Raw genomic sequence first — 11,752 nt, 5'->3', positions numbered from 1 at the left:
ACTTATGATTTGGGATGGTTAATGTGCTATTTCCGGCTTTTATTAGCTAGGTTTCTTAGCCTTTCATAGGTGTGTGTTGTCAGAAAATTATGATTTGGGATGTGTAATTTGCTTTTTGGACTTTTCAGAGCTATGATTCTTAGTCTCTCATAGGCGTTTGTTGTCTGAAACTTCTAGTTTGGGATGAATAGTTTGCTATTTCAGGCTTTTCTGAGCTAGGGTTTCCTAGTATTTCGTAGGTGAATGTTGTCTGAAACTTATGATTTGGGATATGTAAATTACTATTTCGGGCTTTTCTAAGCTAGATTTCTTAGTCTTTCGTTGGTTTGTGCTGTCTGAAACCTATGATTTGGGATGGGTGGATTGCTACTTTTGACTTTTCTGAGCTGGATTTCTTAGCCTTTCATAGGGGTGTGTTGTCTAAAACCTATGATTTGGGATGGTTAATTTGCTATTTTTGACTTTTCTGAGCTAGGTTTCTTAGCCTTTCATAGGTGTGTGTTGTCAGAAAATTATGATTTGGGATGTGTAGTTTGCTTTTTGGACTTTTCAGAGCTAGGATTCGTAGTCCCTCATAGGTGTTTGTTGTCTGAAACCTATAGTTTGGGATGAGTAGTTTGCTATTTCAGGCTTTTCTGAGCTCAGAACTATTTCGTAGGTGTGTGTTGTCTGAAACCTATGATTTGAGGTGTGTAATTTGCTATTTTTGACTTTTCTGAGCTAGATTTCTTAGTCTTTCGTAAGTGGGTGTTGTCTGAAACCTATGATTTGGATTGTGTGGGTTGCTATTTTTTGACTTTTCTGAACTGGATTTCTTAGCCTTTCGTAGGGGTGTGTTGACTGAAACCTATGATTTGGGATGAGTGGTTTGCTATTTTTGACTTTTCTGAGCTAGGTTTCTTAGCCTTTCATAGGTGTGTGCTGCCAGAAAATTATGATTTGGGATTTGTAGTTCGCTTTTTGAACTTTTCAGAGCTAGGATTCTTAGTCTCTCATAGGTGTTTGTTGTCTGAAACCAACAGTTTGGGATGAGTAGTTTGGCTATTTCATGCTTTTCTGAGCTAAGGTTTCTTAGTATTTCGTAGGTGTGTGTTGTCTGAAACATATGATTTGAGGTGTGCAATTTGATATTTCCGACATGATCAATTCTATTCCCCCAAAATAATATAAAACGTTTCCACTTCAGTTCTGATTTTTCTCAAAGAGATGAAAAAATTTAAAATACTGTTCCAAATTTTTCAAAGAAGATAGAAAAGTTCAATTTCTCTTTTGAATTTTAACAAAGAACACAATCCAGTTCTAATTTCTCCAGAGAAAATAAAAAGCTTCCGCTTCAGTTATAAGTTCACCAAGACATAAAAAATTTAAAGTTTAGTTAAAATTTTTCCGTAGAAGATAGGAAAAGTTATACTATGATTTGTGATTATTTTCCATGAAGATAAAAAGTTTCACTTTAATTCTAAATTTTCTTAAATACAGTTCCGACTTTTCTCAAAGAGATGAAAAAATTTAAAATACTCTTCCAAGTTTTTCATAGAAGATAGAAAAGTTCAAGCTCTCTTTTGAATTTTACCAAAGAACACAATTCAATTCTAATTTCTCTAGAGAAAATAAGAATCTTCCACTTCAGTTTCAAGTTCACCAAGAAATAAAAAAATATAAAGTTCACTTCTAAATTTTTCCGTAGAAGATAGGAAAAGTTATACTATGATTGTTATTATTTTCCATGAAGATAAAAGTTTCACTTTAATTCTAAATTTTCTTAAATTCAATTCCGACCTTTCTCAAAGAGATGAAAAAATTAAAGTTCTGTTCCAAATATTTTCCCGGAAGAAGAAAAGTTCAACTTCGATTCTGAATTTTCTCAATGAAAATGAAATAAGTTCCCAAAATAATATACAAATTTCCACTTCAGTTCAGATATTTTTCTCAAAGAGATGAAGAAATTTAAAGTTCTGTTCCAAATTTTTCATAGAAGATAGGAAAAGTTATACTTTGATCGTGAATATTCAAGTTCTATTCTGAATTTTACCAAAGAACACAATCCAATTCTAATTTCACCAATAAAAAATTTAAAGTTCAGTTCTAAATTTTTCCGTAGAAGATAGGAAAAGTTTTATTATGATTGTGATTATTTTCCATGAAGATAAAAAGTTGCACTTTAATTATAAATTTTCTTAAATTCAGTTCCGACTTTTCTCAAAGAGAAGAAAAATTTAAAGTTCTTTTCCAAATTTTTCATAGAAGATAGGAAAAGTTATACTTTGATTGTGAATATTCTTCAGGAAGATATGGAGCTCCACTTTAATTCTGGCTCCAATTTAATTCTCTGTTTTCTTGAAGAACAACAAATTGTGCAAGTTCTCTTCTGAATTTTCATAGAGAAGAGAAAAAAAAAGTTAGCTCAATTCTGAAATTTACCAATAAAAATGAATAAGCTTTCATTTCAGTTCCTAATTTCTCAAAAATATAAAACATTTATAAGTTCAATTCTAAATTTTTACATATATGATAGTAATGGCTATACTATGTTTGTGATTATTTTCCATGAAGATAAAAAGTTTCAGTTTAACTCTAATTTTTCTTAAATTCAGTTCATTCATCTAACCACCAAAAACAATAGGCTAGGTTAGGTTAGATATAAATAAATATTAATAAATAATTAGAAACATTTCTCCATGTTTAAGTTAGGTTAGGTTAACTTATCATGAGCGCTCATGATAAGCTAATCTAACCCAACTTAAACATGGTAAAAAGATTAAATTAGGTTAGGTTAGGCTAGATTAAACTAGGCTAGGTTAAGTTAGGTTAGGTTAGGTTAGATTAAGTTATGTTATGTTAAGTTAGGTTAGGTTAGGTTGGATTAAGTTAGGCTAGGTTAGGTTGGATTAAGTTAGGTTAGGTTACGTTAGATTAAGTTAGGTTAGGTTAAGTTAGGTTAGGTTATGTTAGATTAAGTTAGGTTAGGTTAAGTTAGGTTAGGTATGGTTAGCATACGTACGCGCGCGTACGTAGAAGTGGAAACTGAAGTGGAAGATTCTTATTTTCTCTAGAGAAATTAGAATTGAATTGTGTTCTTTGGTAAAATTCAAAAGAGAACTTGAACTTTTCTATCTTCTATGAAAAATTTGGAACAGCACTTAAAATTTTTTCATCTCTTTGAGAAAAGTCGGAACTGAATTTAAGAAAATTTAGAATTAAAGTGAAACTTTTTATCTTCATGGAAAATAATCATAAATAATAGTATAACTTTTCCTATCTTCTACGGAAAAATTTTAACTAAACTTTAAATTTTTTATGTCTTGGTGAACTTAAAACTGAAGTGGAAGCTTTTTATTTTCTATGGATAAATTAGAATTTAATTTTGTTCTTTGGTAAAATTCAGAAGAGAACTTGAACTTTTCTATCTTCTTTGAAAAATTTGGAACAGTATTTTAAATTTTTTCATCTCTTTGAGAAAAATCTGAACTGAAGTGGAATCTTTTTATATTATTTTGGAGAAATATAATTGATCATGTCGGAAATAGCAAATTACACACCTCAAATCATAAGTTTCAGACATCACACACCTACGAAATACTAAGAAACCTTAGCTCAGAAAAGCCTGAAATAGCAAACTATTCATCCCAAACTATAGGTTTCAGACAACAAACGCCTATGAGAGACTAAGAATCCTAGCTCTGAAAAGTCCAACTAGCAAACTACACATCCCAAATCATAATTTTCTGATAACACACACCTATGAAAGGGTGAGAAATCCAGCTCAGAAAAGTCAAAAATAGCAAACCACCCATCCCAAATCATAGGTTTCAGACAACATATACCTATGAGGGACTAAGAATCCTAGCGCTGAAAAGTCCAAATAGCAAACTGCACATCCCAAATCATAATTTTCTGACAACACACACCTATGAAAGGCTAAGAAACCTAGCTCAGAAAAATCAAAAATAGCAAATTAACCATCCCAAATCATAGGTTTTAGACAACACACACTTATGAAAGGCTAAGAAATCCAGCTCCGAAAAGTCAAAAATAGCAATCAACCCATCCCAAATCATAGGTTTCAGACAGCACACACCAACGAAAGACTAAGAAATCTAGCTTATAAAAGCCCGAAATAGTAATATACATATCCCAAATCATAAGTTTCAGACAGCATTCACCTACGAAATACTAGGAAACCTTAGCTCATAAAAACCAGAGATATCATTCTATTCATACGTAACTAGAAGTTTCGAACATCACACGCCTATAAGGGGCTATGAATTATAGCTCTAAAAAGTCCAAAAAAGCAAACCACACATTCAAAATTATAATTTTCTTATAAAAATCACATACGAAAGGGTAAGAAATTTAGCTAATAAAAGCCGGAAATAGAAAATTAACCATCCCAAATCATAAGTTTCAGACAACACTCACCTATGAACCGCTAAGAAATCCAGCTCAGAAAAGTCAAAAATAGCAATCCACCCATCCCAAATCATAGGTTTCAGACAATACACATCAACGAAAGACTAAGAAATCTAGCTCAGATAAGACCGAAATAGCAATTTACATATCCCAAATCATAAGTTTCAGACAACACACGCCTACGAGATATTAGGAAACCTAGCTGATAAAAGCCTTAAATAGTAAACTATTCATCCCAAACTATAGGTTTCAGACAACAGACGTCTATGAGAGACTAAGAATCCTAGCTCTAAAAAGTCCAACTAGCAAACTACACATCCCAAATCATAATTTTCTGATAACACACATCTATGAAAGGGTAAGAAATCTAGCTCAGAAAAGTCAAAATAGCAAACCACTCATCCCAAGTCATAGGTTTCAGACAACATACACCTATGAGGGACTAAGAATCCTAGCTCTGAAAAGTCCAAATAGCAAACTACACATCCCAAATCATAATTTTCTGACAACACACACCTATGAAAGGCTAAGAAACCTAGCTAATAAAAGCCGGAAATAGAAAATTAACCATCCCAAATCATAAGTTTCAGACAACACACAGCTATGAACGGCTCTGAAATCCAGCTCAGAAAAGTCAAAAATTGCAATCCACCCATCCCAAATCATAGGTTTCATACAACACACACCAACGAAAGACTAAGAAATCTAGCTCAGAAAAGTCCGAAATAGTAATTTATATATCCCAAATCATAAGTTTCAGACAACACACATCAATGAAAGATGGGGCCCGGGGAGGGCCTTTGAGGGTCTGTGGGACCCTTGAGGGCCGGGTGGTCCTTTGGGGTTGGGGTAGGGGGATCAGAACCCTTTTGGGTTGGGGTAGAGGACCTCACGACACTGTCCAAATGGAACTTGTGTATTATGAAAACCACAAAGTTTCACCATCAAATCCTCTTCTAAAATCTCTCCAAAAATCATCTTTTAATATGTTTCTAACTGTTTCGCCGAAATAATTTCCTAAAATAATATTATGTTCTGAACAGATATAAAAAACCCTTAAAAAAGTATTATAAGGGGGGCTCAGGAGCCTTTGGGGTGCCGGGGGCCCTTTGGAAGCCCGGAGAACCTTTGAGGACCGGGGGCTTCCTTCGGGGTTGAGGTGGGGGGACCGGAACCCTTTGGGGTCGTGGTAGGGGACCTCACAACACTGTGCAAATGGAACTTGTGTATTATGACGACCACAGAGTTTCACCCTCAAATCCCCTTCTAAAATCATCTTTTAAATCATCTTTTAAAATGTCTCTAACTGTTTCGCCGAAATAATTCCATAAAATGTCTAAAACGGTTTCGCCCAAATAATCCCTAAACGTAATTTCAGCGTATTCCTTTTGTTTTTGGCATCTCTGCGCTGACACATTTGAAATTACTAAGAAACCTGATTCCCGTGTTAATCTATTCATCGCTAAGATCAAAACATCCACTCGGAAACAATTCTCTTGGTAGAACTCCAAAGACATTAATATAGACATTTCGCTCGGAAACAATTCTATTTGGAAACATCAAATTAATTCCCCTTTCGTGAATCAATAATTCCCCTTAGAAACAACAAATTAATTCCCCTTTCGTGTCAAATCAAACAATCATGACATCAGCTGTCATGTGTGATCTAAACTTTGCCCTAGAAACAATTCTGGTGGAACTCAAAAGACATTAATTAACTTGACGTCATCTGTCAGACATTAATTAACTTCCTCGGAAACAATTTGATTAATGACTGACAGCAGAGGTGTTCCATGTCATTGACCTCATTAACCACGTGTTCTCCCTAATGACTCTATATCCATATTTGGTGTTAAAAAAAGTTGTAGGTGGCAGCAGGGGTGTCGCCCTGTGTCAATAGGAGCCTTTCTACTTAAGCTTTTAATAAACTGCTCATATACTATTAATAAATAGAATAGGGTACATTTTTATTTGCTAGCTTGAGCCTACCGTAATAGTATAGACTTCTGATGTTCCACTTAAATGCTACTTTAGGCCAAGAGAACAAGCAGCAGCTTGAAATCTGACAAATTCTAAGGATTCCTCAGAAGTAGTAGAGAAAACACGGGTTATAGGCCACGTCATTAATCAATCCAATTCACCCCACTTTCAGTTGAATCAACATCATTTTAAATGAAAATTTCCGACTTTTTTACAATTTCTCATCATGGGCCTTAGGATCAAAACAGGTCTTGTGAAATAAACTACTAATAAAACGTTATAATTAATTGGAATTTAATATTTAGTGGATAGTTCGATATCAGTATCTAGATATTTGTTATTATTCCCTTTTCTTTCACTTTAAAATCATACATTTATCTAATATTTAAAATTTCTTTTCAAAATCAGCTGCTGTAAAATCAAATAGATTTGATGCATAGGTATCAACCGCTTTACCTTTAAAAATAATAGTAATAACGAGTTTATTTTCGTATTTATTTGTTACATATTTCATTGCTTTAATTTCGTACCCAATTCCTTGATCCAAGTCTTCTTTTATAACGGTTCGATTGTATTTATTTTCGATTTAATTTTCTCTTCAAAGTATCTCCATTTACTAGGCGATGATTTTATTAGATAAATTTTCTGAATCGGAAATAACTTATAGATTAACATGTAATTTATAATCAATGACATCCATGTTTGCTTTTCTTTCTGAAAATATAACGCAGTAAGTGTTGTATCGATTATCAGGCTTATCATCTAGCAAAGGTTTAATTTTATATCAGCAGTTGATACAGATGCATAAACATTAGGTTCATGTTTTGAAACATCAAAACAAAACAATGGATATACTGTTCTAAAGTTATTATAGTCAACAATAGTTCCACTACCAACGTTCGATGTTTGTATCCTAAATTTAAAAATCTTTGATGAGCATCAGAATAATCCTCATTATTCTTACTAAAATAACATTTTAAATCTTCTTGTGGATATTTATATCCGTTCACTCTCACTTCAATTCTATTCATATTCATATGATCAAATACAATACTATTTTGTGAAGCATTATCATCTTTTTCTGTGTTCTGTAATACTATAATATTTTTAAGTGAATATCTTTCAGAAAATAATCTCCATGTCAATTATTTGTCATCTTTATTATCACTTTTATAAGTACTACACGCTTACTCAAATGAACTCTTTTTCACTAATTTACCTTCTAACTCGTTTCTAATGAATAAACTAGGATTTAATGTTGGTAGAATACAAGATAAATACATTATATCTACTTTAAAGTTTTGAAAACTCTTTTTTATAATCCTATTATTGTTACTATTCCTTTTAAACGCAAGTTGGTGTGTAACACCTCTAAATTCGCAATTAATGTCTTGACGAAATCTAAATAATCCCGATAATGGTAAGTACATACTAACTGGACGACTTTCTTTTGTTTTAATATATCTTTTAATAGACCGCTATTAAATTCATCATTAATCTTTATTCTAATTGTCGGATCTTCACCTGCTTTTGCAGCAGCTTTAAAATTACTTACAAACTCACTATCTTGAGTAAACGACCTAATTGTTTGCGCTTGTCTTTATACCAAACCATATATGTGACTGCGCTTCTTGAATAATCATCAGAACATTCTAATAGATTTTTAGCGGTTGTTGGTATACCAACAAAATCAATAGATTCAATTGCTTTGTCATTAATGATATATTCAACATTTCTAAACAAATATACTTCTAAACAAATATATAAGTAGCCATTAAACAAATGGCTACTTTCTTAAAGTAGCCATATCTTCAGCACTCATATTTGACCCATCTCCTCGTGCTATTTTATTTTTGCATGACGATAGCTATCACCAGGAAGGATCCAATATTCTAAATCTTTTGTTATAAAGTTAAAATTAGATAATTCTGAAACATTAGCGTTTGTTTCTCTAATTCCTGTAAATTCATATTTCGTTGTTGAATCATCAACAATAGGCTTTTCAAATATTTTCCAATAAGGAGCAGTAACTTCATTGACCTCCATTTTTATAAAGAAGGAATTTAATCAAATAATATTTAATTTTTAGATTTTTCAACCCCTAGCCTGTAATCAACGCATTTAAGAGATCTCGACCTCTTCTCTCTATATACGTTTTATTATTTCCAATGGGTTCTTTCATCGATTTTTTATTTTTAAATACATCTTATAATTCTTTTCAATTTAAATCGTTGAACTCTTTCCCATATTTAATACCTCAATTTTTTACTAACTCTAGTCGAGGTTTAATCATAGTTCACGTTCTAGTCAATCATAGTTCTAGTCGAGCCACATAGTTAACATATACCTTTAATCATTGGCACATCACTTCTTTTTTAAACTGCTCGAGTCATTGAAGTAGTTGCAGTGACCTTTTTACATCGCATACAATAAATCTTACTATTTAAATTCATTTCCCTTTATAAGAGACTGAAATTATTAAGTAAATTCTCTAAATAATAAATATCACTTAAAAGAAAACAAAAAACCAACAACTAAATTTTTTACATCCCTTACAATTAATTTTACTTTATTAATTCATTTCCATTTACAAGAGACTGAAATTTCCTCTGGATTGAATATTTTGAGATCTGGAAATTTTTTAAAATAAAATTGGCGCCTAATAAACGGCTGACATTGCAGATGTGATTAAAGGTTGTTTACAACGTAAATCCAAATTCGTCAAGATAAGAAAATAAAATATCGCGTTACACAATTAATGAATGACGCGCAGCAGCGAAACTATTTACTATAATAGGTGTTGGTAGAAAAGATGAACTATTCAATAAAATAAATAACCATCTTAATAATAAAATATTACTTGAAGATAATCTGAATGAGTTCTGAATGAGTGTAATACAAAGAGGCGAGATGATAAGAAACCCAACATATTTAGTATTGATCCTGATTTCATAACAGGGTTCAAAAATGAAATGATAGAACCTCATAAACTATTTTATTAAAATTATTTCATCCATCTTTTATATTGTCGTTGGTTTATCATAAATAACCCCTGAAAGATTTGAAAAATATCACCATAGAACATTATTTTAAGATAATAATCTTCTTGCCACCTGCTAGGCGTGTTGGCCTTTTGGGTTGTCACCTGTTGTGTTGTAGGCTGTTGTGGGCGAAAAGAATAAAAACATTTTAGATTTATGAAATCGATTTAACACTATGAGAAATAAATATATTATTGAACTTCAAACATTCTTAAAATCAAAACAGATATCAACTGCTGGAAATTATAATGATGTGAAGAATAAAGTAAAAAATTATTTCGATATACAAGTTGAGATTAAGAAAAAGTGAATGTGGAAACTAGCTCGTGAAAGATTTTAGTGGTATAGACATGATTAAAAAGATAGGAATATTGACATTTAGAATTTATTTATAAAAAAAAAAACAAGAAAAGTTCCAGATATTCCAGAGTATATGTTTAAAGAAGAAGAACACGATAATCAACAAAGTATTCAATGGATCAGAGAGAATTCTCTTACAGTTAATATTTCATTGAATGCAAATAGAGCTGATTTTTGACCACTTTTTAACTCTGTTGTTAGGGATTTAAAAAATTTAATGAATGCATGGGCGTAGGCAGCATATTGTCTAGGGGGGGCTGTCGATAGTGTGATGGAGTTTTATCAACTGCTTTTTCCAAACCATCTGCTTTTTCAGCCGTATATAATGTAAATTTAAAGGTCTAGGGGGGGGCAGCTGCCCCCCTGCCCCTCCCTCCCTCCCTACGCCCATGAATGAATGATGGAGAAAGATACAGGGTTCAATTTACAACACAAGTAATATTTTATTCTCAGTACGATAATGAAGAAGTTGAATCTATTCATTATCATAGTTATTCTTGGATACTTAATAAAAATAGTGAAATCGATCAAAGCCATCTATATAGAAACCAAAGGAATATAAATACAATAGCCATAAATAATACACCCAGATCAGTTGTGAGAGTAGATGGGATTGATTATCGAAGGACCAGATTACCAAATTAAGTGGACGGTAGTTATAAGGAATTACATGAATTTGTAAAAAATAAAAAACCATACATTAATATAAAAAATAATGATAATAAAGGCTTTCTTTGGTCAGTTTTAGCTTATCTTCATTCAGCTAAAAACCATGTATACAGACTATCAAACTATAAATCTTATAAAAATGAAATCAACTTTAAAGGAATCACTAATTTTCCTATGGATATTCAATTTATAAATTTGAAAATAAATATAACATTAAAATTAGTTTATTTGAAATAAGTGAAAATAAATTGGTTAGAGCTCATATTCCTAAAACTAAGATTAATGGAAATACTGCTTCACATTTACTCTATTGCGATTAATTTACTCTATTTCATTAATCATTATGTGCTAATTAAAGATTTAAGTAGATTGTTATCTTCACAGGTTTCAAAACAAAACCTAAAAATTCATCCATTTATATTCTGTGGAAAGCACTTTAATAAACAAGAAAAATTTTAATAACATAATAAAAAAGAAAATTGTGAAGATCCTGACATCATTATGCCAAAACCAGGGTCGAAAATTGAATTTAGGAATATAGCTAAGCAAATGAAAGTACCTTACAGTATTATAGCTGTTTTTGATTCGTGTAATGAAGAATTTAACCAAAAGAAAGGTAAACAGACAATTTAAGCAGCAGAACAAAAGTCATTTGCATATGGATTCCAAGTATGTTGTTTTTTATGACACAGCACAAAATAAACATAATGAATACTTTGGTGGAGATGCTAGCGGGCATTTTGTAACTACCATAACAAAAGTATGTAAAGAAAAATTCAATCTGTATGGAAATATAGACAGAGAAATATAGACATGGTTATACACAAGAACAAGTAAAAGAAAATTGGAATAACACAACTAATAAAAGCTGTCATATTTGTGAAAAAGAAATAGTTACTAATAATTTCTATTTAGATCACGACCATATTACTGGTAATATACGTGGATTTACTACTACTACTACTAACAACTCACCGCAGCACCAAGCCGCCTGAGGCCAACACAGCTACGCACGCTCCTCCGCCACCCCGAGCTATTCAAAGCCTCCCTTTTTACACCCGCCCACGAAGTTCCCATTTACTTTAAATCTTTCTTTATGACGTCCTCCCACCCCAGACGGGGACGACCTGTTTTCCGTTTAGCCCTAGATGGTTGGCCGAAAAGAACAATCTTTGGCAATCTATCATCCTTCATCCGCACAACGTGCCCTAACCACCTCAACATTTCTTTCATTATAGCCCTAGAGAGCGGTATTGAATCACATTTTTCGTATAGCCTATTGTTTGAAACAC

The sequence above is a fragment of the Artemia sp. Qi Xiang Cuo genome, chromosome 2 (genome assembly GCF_049724085.1).
Source record: "Artemia sp. Qi Xiang Cuo chromosome 2, ASM4972408v1, whole genome shotgun sequence".
NCBI lineage: Eukaryota > Metazoa > Arthropoda > Branchiopoda > Anostraca > Artemiidae > Artemia > Artemia sp. Qi Xiang Cuo.
The sequence above is the reverse complement of the archived record's forward strand: the minus strand, read 5'-3'. Positions refer to the sequence as shown.